The following is a 10,000-nucleotide window of genomic DNA, read 5'->3' as shown; positions in this document are numbered from 1 at the left end:
AAGCAGCGGCTTCGCGCGGCTTCTGGCAGTCGGAAGCGCCGTGCGCGATAGGTAGGAGGCAGAACGGCCACGGCCAGGGCCGCCGGGCAACGCCCGAGTCTGCCCGCTGAGCCGCGGCTGACAAGCGTTCGAGTGCCGGCGACCGCCGCCGGTCTCGGCCCGGCCCTGGAGAAACCCCTCTTGGAGCCCTCGCTCCAGTCGGCAACGGCCACCGGAGCCTGCGGGCAAGCAGCGGCTTCGCGCGGCTTCTGGCAGTCGGAAGCGCCGTGCGCGATAGGTAGGAGGCAGAACGGCCACGGCCAGGGCCGCCGGGCAACGCCCGAGTCTGCCGGCTGAGCCGCGGGTGACAAGCGTTCGAGTGCCGGCGACCGCCGCCCGTCTCGGCCCGGCCCTGGAGAAACCCCTCTTGGAGCCCTCGCTCCAGTCGGCAACGGCCACCGGAGCCTGCGGGCAAGCAGCGGCTTCGCGCGGCTTCTGGCAGTCGGAAGCGCCGTGCGCGATAGGTAGGAGGCAGAACGGCCACGGCCACAGCCGCCGTGCAACACCCGAGTCTGCCGGCTGAACCGCGAGTAGCTGCAGCGGTTCGATGGCGCTGGTCCGCGAGCGCCAGCCCTCTGCCCTAGTATACGGACAGCGAGGTCCCCGGCCCCGGCGGGCTCGAAGAGAACCGTCTTCCCCCAGCGGGGAGGCGCGCGAGCGCCGCCGACTCTTACCATGACGTAACTGGAGGCAGCGCAAAGCAGCGACCCCTTCGGCAGCTCCGAAGAAGAACCGGGCAAGACGTCTACCTGCCAGAACCGCGGTGGAGCCAAAGTCCCGCCGGAGCGAGGTAGACGAGGCATCCCTTTCCGCCGGCAGCTCCGGCGGCCACATCGGGCACACCGGACCCGGCGGACGGTAAAACGGGTAGACCTGGCCTCCCTGCCGGCAGAACGGGTAGACGAGGCCTCCCTGCCTGGAACCGGGTAGACCTGGCATCCCTGCCGGAAGCGGGTAGACCTGGCATCCCTGCCGGTAAAACGGGTAGACCTGGCCTCCCTGCCGGCAGAACGGGTAGACGAGGCCTCCCTGCCTGGAACCGGGTAGACCTGGCATCCCTGCCGGAAGCGGGTAGACCTGGCATCCCTGCCGGTAAAACGGGTAGACCTGGCCTCCCTGCCGGCAGAACGGGTAGACGAGGCCTCCCTGCCTGGAACCGGGTAGACCTGGCATCCCTGCCGGAAGCGGGTAGACCTGGCATCCCTGCCGGCAAAACGGGTAGACCTGGTCTCCCTGCCGCCAAAACGGGTAGACCTGGCCTCCCTGCAGGTAAAACGGGTAGACCTGGCCTCCCTGCCGGCAGAACGGGTAGACCTGGCCTCCCTGCCGCCAGAACGGGTAGACCTGGCATCCCTGCCGGCAAAACGGGTAGACCTGGTCTCCCTGCCGGTAAAACGGGTAGACCTGTTCTCCCTGCCGGCAAAACGGGTAGACCTGGCCTCCCTGCCGGCAGAACGGGTAGACCTGGCCTCCCTGCCGCCAGAACGGGTAGACCTGGCATCCCTGCCGGCAAAACGGGTAGACCTGGTCTCCCTGCCGGTAAAACGGGTAGACCTGGTCTCCCTGCAGGTAAAACGGGTAGACCTGTTATCCCTGCCGGCAAAACGGGTAGACCTGGCATCCCTGCCGGTAAAACGGGTAGACCTGGTCTCCCTGCCGGCAAAAAGGGTAGACCTGTTCTCCCTGCCGCCAGAACGGGTAGACCTGGCCTCCCTGCCGGTAAAATGGGTAGACCTGGTCTCCGTGCAGGTAAAACGGGTAGACCTGGTATCCCTGCCGGCAGAACGGGTAGACCTGGTCTCCCTGCCGCCAGAACGGGTAGACCTGGCATCCCTGCCGGCAAAACGGGTAGACCTGGTCTCCCTGCCGGTAAAACGGGTAGACATGGCCTCCCTGCAGGTAAAACGGGTAGACCTGTTCTCCCTGCCGGCAAAACGGGTAGACCTGGCATCCCTGCCGGCAAAACGGGTAGACCTGGTCTCCCTGCCGGTAAATGGGTAGACCTGGTCTCCCTGCCGCTAGAACGGGTAGACCTGGCCTCCCTGCCGGCAACATGGGTAGACCTGGCCTCCCTGCCGGTAAAACGGGTAGACCTGGCATCCCTGCAGGTAAAACGGGTAGACCTGGCATCCCTGCCGGCAAAACGGGTAGACCTGTTCTCCCTGCAGGTAAAACGGGTAGACCTGTTCTCCCTGCCGCCAGAACGGGTAGACCTGGCATCCCTGCCGGCAAAACGGGTAGACCTGGCATCCCTGCCGGTAAATGGGTAGACCTGGCATCCCTGCCGGAAAAACGGGTAGACCTGGCATCCCTGCCGGCAATACGGGTAGACCTGGTCTCCCTGCCGCTAGAACGGGTAGACCTGGCATCCCTGCCGGTAAAACAGGTAGACCTGGCCTCCCTGCCGCCAGAACGGGTAGACCTGGCATCCCTGCCGGTAAAACGGGTAGACCTGGCCTCCCTGCCGGCAGAACGGGTAGACCTGGTCTCCCTGCAGGTAAAACGGGTAGACCTGGCCTCCCTGCCGGCAGAACGGGTAGACCTGGCCTCCCTGCCGGCAGAAGGGGTAGACCTGTCCTCCCTGCGGACAGAGCGGGTCGCCCGTGCTGGAGGCCCGTATGCAGGGGTGCCTGCACGGGGTGGGAAGGGGCGGCGGCGGGCTGCCTGTGCTCTCTCAGCCGGGGCGGCGGTGGGGGGGCTTGCGGGGGGTGGCTTGGGGCGGCAGGCCGGTCCTGCCGGAGGCCCGTATGCAGGGGTGCCTGCACAGGGTGGGTGGGCCGGCGGCGGGCTGCCTGTGCTCTCTCAGCCGGGGCGGCGGTGGGGGGGCTTGCGGGGGGTGGCTGGGGTCGGCAGGCCGGCCCTGCCGGAGGCCCGTATGCAGGGGTGCCTGCACGGGGTGGGAAGGGGCGGCGGCGGGCTGCCTGTGCTCTCTCAGCCGGGGCGGCGGTGGGGGGGCCTGTGGCGGGTGGCTGGGGGCGGCAGGCCGGCCCTGCCGGAGGCCCGTATGCAGGGGTGCCTGCACGGGGTGGGAAGGGCCGGCGGCGGGCTGCCTGTGCTGTTTCAGTCGGGGCGGCGGTGGGGGGGCTTGCGGGGGGTGGCTGGGGTCGGCAGGCCCGCCCTGCCGGAGGCCCGTATGCAGGGGTGCCTGCACGGGGTGGGTGGGCCTGCGGCGGGCTGCCTGTGCTCTCTGAGCCGGGGCGGCGGTGGGGGGGGCTTGCGGGGGGTGGCTGGGGGCGGCAGGCCGGCCCTGCCGGAGGCCCGTATGCAGGGGTGCCTGCACGGGGTGGGAAGGGGCGGCGGCGGGGTGCCTGTGCTCTCTGAGCCGGGGCGGCGGTGGGGGGGCTTGCGGGGGGTGGCTGGGGTCGGCAGGCCGGCCCTGCCGGAGGCCCGTATGCAGGGGTGCCTGCACGGGGTGGGAAGGGCCGGCGGCGGGCTGCCTGTGCTCTCTCAGCCGGGGCGGCGGTGGGGGGGCCTGTGGCGGGTGGCTGGGGGCGGCAGGCCGGCCCTGCCGGAGGCCCGTATGCAGGGGTGCCTGCACGGGGTGGGAAGGGCCGGCGGCGGGCTGCCTGTGCTCTCTCAGCCGGGGCGGCGGTGGGGGGGGTTGCGGGGGGTGGCTGGGGTCGGCAGGCCGGCCCTGCCGGAGGCCCGTATGCAGGGGTGCCTGCACGGGGTGGGAAGGGCCGGCGGCGGGCTGCCTGTGCTCTCTCAGCCGGGGCGGCGGTGGGGGGGGTTGCGGGGGGTGGCTGGGGTCGGCAGGCCGGCCCTGCCGGAGGCCCGTATGCAGGGGTGCCTGCACGGGGTGGGTGGGCCTGCGGCGGGCTGCCTGTGCTCTCTGAGCCGGGGCGGCGGTGGGGGGGGCTTGCGGGGGGTGGCTGGGGGCGGCAGGCCGGCCCTGCCGGAGGCCCGTATGCAGGGGTGCCTGCACGGGGTGGGAAGGGGCGGCGGCGGGTTGCCTGTGCTCTCTCAGCCGGGGCGGCGGTGGGGGGGCTTGCGGGGGGTGGCTGGGGGCGGCAGGCCGGCCCTGCCGGAGGCCCGTATGCAGGGGTGCCTGCACGGGGTGGGAAGGGGCGGCGGCGGGGTGCCTGTGCTGTTTCAGTCGGGGCGGCGGTGGGGGGGCTTGCGGGGGGTGGCTGGGGTCGGCAGGCCGGCCCTGCCGGAGGCCCGTATGCAGGGGTGCCTGCACGGGGTGGGTGGGCCTGCGGCGGGCTGCCTGTGCTCTCTGAGCCGGGGCGGCGGTGGGGGGGGCTTGCGGGGGGTGGCTGGGGGCGGCAGGCCGGCCCTGCCGGAGGCCCGTATGCAGGGGTGCCTGCACGGGGTGGGAAGGGGCGGCGGCGGGGTGCCTGTGCTCTCTCAGCCGGGGCGGCGGTGGGGGGGCTTGCGGGGGGTGGCTTGGGGCGGCAGGCCGGTCCTGCCGGAGGCCCGTATGCAGGGGTGCCTGCACAGGGTGGGTGGGCCGGCGGCGGGCTGCCTGTGCTCTCTCAGCCGGGGCGGCGGTGGGGGGGCTTGCGGGGGGTGGCTGGGGGCGGCAGGCCGGCCCTGCCGGAGGCCCGTATGCAGGGGTGCCTGCACGGGGTGGAAAGGGGCGGCGGCGGGTTGCCTGTGCTCTCTCAGCCGGGGCGGCGGTGGGGGGGCTTGCGGGGGGTGGCTGGGGGCGGCAGGCCGGTCCTGCCGGAGGCCCGTATGCAGGGGTGCCTGCACAGGGTGGGTGGGCCGGCGGCGGGCTGCCTGTGCTCTCTGAGCCGGGGCGGCGGTGGGGGGGCTTGCGGGGGGTGGCTGGGGGCGGCAGGCCGGCCCTGCCGGAGGCCCGTATGCAGGGGTGCCTGCACGGGGTGGGAAGGGGCGGCGGCGGGGTTCCTGTGCTCTCTGAGCCGGGGCGGCGGTGGGGGGGCTTGCGGGGGGTGGCTGGGGGCGGCAGGCCGGCCCTGCCGGAGGCCCGTATGCAGGGGTGCCTGCACGGGGTGGGAAGGGGCGGCGGCGGGGTTCCTGTGCTCTCTGAGCCGGGGCGGCGGTGGGGGGGCTTGCGGGGGGTGGCTGGGGGCGGCAGGCCGGCTCTGCCGGAGGCCCGTATGCAGGGGTGCCTGCACGGGGTGGGAAGGGCCGGCGGCGGGCTGCCTGTGCTCTCTCAGCCGGGGCGGCGGTGGGGGGGCTTGCGGGGGGTGGCTGGGGTCGGCAGGCCGGTCCTGCCAGAGGCCCGTATGCAGGGGTGCCTGCACGGGGTGGGAAGGGCCGGCGGCGGGCTGCCTGTGCTGTCTCAGTCGGGGCGGCGGTGGGGGGGCTTGCGGGGGGTGGCTGGGGTCGGCAGGCCGGCCCTGCCGGAGGCCCGTATGCAGGGGTGCCTGCACGGGGTGGGTGGGCCTGCGGCGGGCTGCCTGTGCTCTCTGAGTCGGGGCGGCGGTGGGGGGGGCTTGCGGGGGGTGGCTGGGGGCGGCAGGCCGGCCGTGCCGGAGGCCCGTATGCAGGGGTGCCTGCACGGGGTGGGAAGGGCCGGCGGCGGGCTGCCTGTGCTCTCTCAGCCGGGGCGGCGGTGGGGGGGGTTGCGGGGGGTGGCTGGGGTCGGCAGGCCGGCCCTGCCGGAGGCCCGTATGCAGGGGTGCCTGCACGGGGTGGGAAGGGCCGGCGGCGGGCTGCCTGTGCTCTCTCAGTCGGGGCGGCGGTGGGGGGGCTTGCGGGGGGTGGCTGGGGTCGGCAGGCCGGCCCTGCCGGAGGCCCGTATGCAGGGGTGCCTGCACGGGGTGGGTGGGCCGGCGGCGGGCTGCCTGTGCTCTCTGAGCCGGGGCGGCGGTGGGGGGGGCTTGCGGGGGGTGGCTGGGGGCGGCAGGCCGGCCCTGCCGGAGGCCCGTATGCAGGGGTGCCTGCACGGGGTGGGAAGGGCCGGCGGCGGGGTGCCTGTGCTCTCTCAGCCGGGGCGGCGGTGGGGGGGCTTGCGGGGGGTGGCTGGGGGCGGCAGGCCGGTCCTGCCGGAGGCCCGTATGCAGGGGTGCCTGCACGGGGTGGGTGGGCCGGCGGCGGGCTGCCTGTGCTCTCTGAGCCGGGGCGGCGGTGGGGGGGCTTGCGGGGGGTGGCTGGGGGCGGCAGGCCGGCCCTGCCGGAGGCCCGTATGCAGGGGTGCCTGCACGGGGTGGGAAGGGGCGGCGGCGGGGTTCCTGTGCTCTCTGAGCCGGGGCGGCGGTGGGGGGGCTTGCGGGGGGTGGCTGGGGGCGGCAGGCCGGCCCTGCCGGAGGCCCGTATGCAGGGGTGCCTGCACGGGGTGGGAAGGGGCGGCGGCGGGGTTCCTGTGCTCTCTGAGCCGGGGCGGCGGTGGGGGGGCTTGCGGGGGGTGGCTGGGGGCGGCAGGCCGGCTCTGCCGGAGGCCCGTATGCAGGGGTGCCTGCACGGGGTGGGAAGGGCCGGCGGCGGGCTGCCTGTGCTCTCTCAGCCGGGGCGGCGGTGGGGGGGCTTACGGGGGGTGGCTGGGGTCGGCAGGCCGGTCCTGCCAGAGGCCCGTATGCAGGGGTGCCTGCACGGGGTGGGAAGGGCCGGCGGCGGGCTGCCTGTGCTGTCTCAGTCGGGGCGGCGGTGGGGGGGCTTGCGGGGGGTGGCTGGGGTCGGCAGGCCGGCCCTGCCGGAGGCCCGTATGCAGGGGTGCCTGCACGGGGTGGGTGGGCCTGCGGCGGGCTGCCTGTGCTCTCTGAGTCGGGGCGGCGGTGGGGGGGGCTTGCGGGGGGTGGCTGGGGGCGGCAGGCCGGCCGTGCCGGAGGCCCGTATGCAGGGGTGCCTGCACGGGGTGGGAAGGGCCGGCGGCGGGCTGCCTGTGCTCTCTCAGCCGGGGCGGCGGTGGGGGGGGTTGCGGGGGGTGGCTGGGGTCGGCAGGCCGGCCCTGCCGGAGGCCCGTATGCAGGGGTGCCTGCACGGGGTGGGAAGGGCCGGCGGCGGGCTGCCTGTGCTCTCTCAGTCGGGGCGGCGGTGGGGGGGCTTGCGGGGGGTGGCTGGGGTCGGCAGGCCGGCCCTGCCGGAGGCCCGTATGCAGGGGTGCCTGCACGGGGTGGGTGGGCCGGCGGCGGGCTGCCTGTGCTCTCTGAGCCGGGGCGGCGGTGGGGGGGGCTTGCGGGGGGTGGCTGGGGGCGGCAGGCCGGCCCTGCCGGAGGCCCGTATGCAGGGGTGCCTGCACGGGGTGGGAAGGGCCGGCGGCGGGGTGCCTGTGCTCTCTCAGCCGGGGCGGCGGTGGGGGGGCTTGCGGGGGGTGGCTGGGGGCGGCAGGCCGGTCCTGCCGGAGGCCCGTATGCAGGGGTGCCTGCACGGGGTGGGTGGGCCGGCGGCGGGCTGCCTGTGCTCTCTGAGCCGGGGCGGCGGTGGGGGGGCTTGCGGGGGTTGGCTGGGGGCGGCAGGCCGGCCCTGCCGGAGGCCCGTATGCAGGGGTGCCTGCACGGGGTGGGAAGGGCCGGCGGCGGGCTGCCTGTGCTCTCTCAGTCGGGGCGGCGGTGGGGGGGCTTGCGGGGGGTGGCTGGGGTCGGCAGGCCGGCCCTGCCGGAGGCCCGTATGCAGGGGTGCCTGCACGGGGTGGGAAGGGCCGGCGGCGGGCTGCCTGTGCTCTCTCAGCCGGGGCGGCGGTGGGGGGGGTTGCGGGGGGTGGCTGGGGTCGGCAGGCCGGCCCTGCCGGAGGCCCGTATGCAGGGGTGCCTGCACGGGGTGGGAAGGGCCGGCGGCGGGCTGCCTGTGCTCTCTCAGCCGGGGCGGCGGTGGGGGGGGTTGCGGGGGGTGGCTGGGGTCGGCAGGCCGGCCCTGCCGGAGGCCCGTATGCAGGGGTGCCTGCACGGGGTGGGTGGGCCTGCGGCGGGCTGCCTGTGCTCTCTGAGCCGGGGCGGCGGTGGGGGGGGCTTGCGGGGGGTGGCTGGGGGCGGCAGGCCGGCCCTGCCGGAGGCCCGTATGCAGGGGTGCCTGCACGGGGTGGGAAGGGGCGGCGGCGGGTTGCCTGTGCTCTCTCAGCCGGGGCGGCGGTGGGGGGGCTTGCGGGGGGTGGCTGGGGGCGGCAGGCCGGCCCTGCCGGAGGCCCGTATGCAGGGGTGCCTGCACGGGGTGGGAAGGGCCGGCGGCGGGCTGCCTGTGCTGTCTCAGTCGGGGCGGCGGTGGGGGGGCTTGCGGGGGGTGGCTGGGGTCGGCAGGCCGGCCCTGCCGGAGGCCCGTATGCAGGGGTGCCTGCACGGGGTGGGTGGGCCGGCGGCGGGCTGCCTGTGCTCTCTGAGCCGGGGCGGCGGTGGGGGGGGCTTGCGGGGGGTGGCTGGGGGCGGCAGGCCGGCCCTGCCGGAGGCCCGTATGCAGGGGTGCCTGCACGGGGTGGGAAGGGGCGGCGGCGGGGTGCCTGTGCTCTCTCAGCCGGGGCGGCGGTGGGGGGGCTTGCGGGGGGGTGGCTGGGGGCGGCAGGCCGGTCCTGCCGGAGGCCCGTATGCAGGGGTGCCTGCACGGGGGTGGGTTGGGGGGGGCGGCGGGAATTTTTTGGTTTTTGTTGCTTTTTTATTTCTTTTTCCGCTTTTGAAACAGAGACGCCGCCCCGTCCTCGGGCGTTTCAGCCGAGCTGATGGAAAGCGGCGCCCCTTCCCGTCGCTTGCGGGGGGGGGTGGTGCAGGAGGGGGGAGGCGGCGCGCGCCTGAAATTCCCCTCGCCACCCCCCGTTTCCGAGACTTCGCCGTATCTAGTGGAAGGCGCTAAGCTTGGCCGGACTGTCTCGCTGAAGGCTTTCTTACTCTGCATCGGTTCTGACGGTGGGCGAGAAAAAAAAACAAAACCAAAGCAGAGCAGGGAAACAGTTACAAAAATTTCTTGAGAGCCAGCACCGGCCCGCCCATCGGCAGACGGAGCGGCGCCCGGGGTCAACGAGTGCCACCCTGCTGCTTAGCAACCGGAACCCGAGCCGGCCCGCCCCGCCCACCCGCCGGCAAGGGGCGGGCGCTTCCCCGCGGCAGAAGGGGGAGACAGAGACTGAGAGACGGGGTCGAGGAGCAGGCGGGGAGCCTTGCGCTGAGGTAGGCTGGGGACGGGGCCTCTTTTCCGAGAAGATTGAGGTTTGAGTCGGGGGGGGGGGGGGGGGGGGGGCGGCGGCAGGGGCTGCTTGTGCGCTCTCGGCCGGGGCGGCGGTGGGGGGGTGGCGGGGTGGGGGGGGGCAGCGGAGCGGCCGTGCCGGAGGCCCGTATGCAGGGGTGCCCGCACCGGGGGGGGGGTGGGGGGGGGCGGCGGCAGGGGCTGCTTGTGCGCTCTCGGCCGGGGCGGCGGTGGGGGGGGGCTTGCGGGTGGGGGTGCGGCGGCCGGGCTGCCGTGCCGGAGGCCCGTTTGCAGGGGTGCCTGCACGGGGGGAGGTGGGGGGGGGGGGGGGCGGGGCGGCGGGAATTTTTTGGTTTTTGTTGCTTTTTTATTTTTTTTCCGCTTTTGAAACACAGACGCCGCCCCGCCTTCGGGCGTTTCAGCCGAGCTGATAGAAAGCTGCGCCCCTTCCCGTTGCTTGCGGGGGGGGTTGGTGCCGCGGAAGGGGGTGGCGGGGGGGGCGGGAACGGGACGGGGACGGGGACGGGGACGGGGACGGGGACAGGGACGGGGACGGGGACGGGGACGGGTCTGGCCGACGGGTCTGGACGACAGCGCCCCCCCCACCCCGCGTCCCGGCCGGCCACCACGTCTACCCGGGACCGGGTCGGCGGGGAGGACAGGTCTACCCGGGACCGGTTCGGCGGGGAGGACAGGTCTACCCGACAGCGCCCCCCCCATCGCCCCGCGTCCCGGCCGGCCACCACGTCTACCCGGGACCGGTTCGGCGGGGAGGACAGGTCTACCAGGGACCGGTTCGGCGGGGAGGACAGGTCTACCCGACCGCGCCCGCCCCCGATCCCGAGTCCCGGCCGGCCACCACGTCTACCCGGGACCGGTTCAGCGGGGAGGACAGGTCTACCCGGGACCGGGTCGGCGGGGAGGACAGGTCTACCCGACCGCGCCCGCC

Source organism: Opisthocomus hoazin, unplaced genomic scaffold (assembly GCF_030867145.1).
Source record: "Opisthocomus hoazin isolate bOpiHoa1 unplaced genomic scaffold, bOpiHoa1.hap1 HAP1_SCAFFOLD_129, whole genome shotgun sequence".
NCBI classification, from domain to species: domain Eukaryota; kingdom Metazoa; phylum Chordata; class Aves; order Opisthocomiformes; family Opisthocomidae; genus Opisthocomus; species Opisthocomus hoazin.
Note: the sequence above shows the minus strand (reverse complement) of the source record.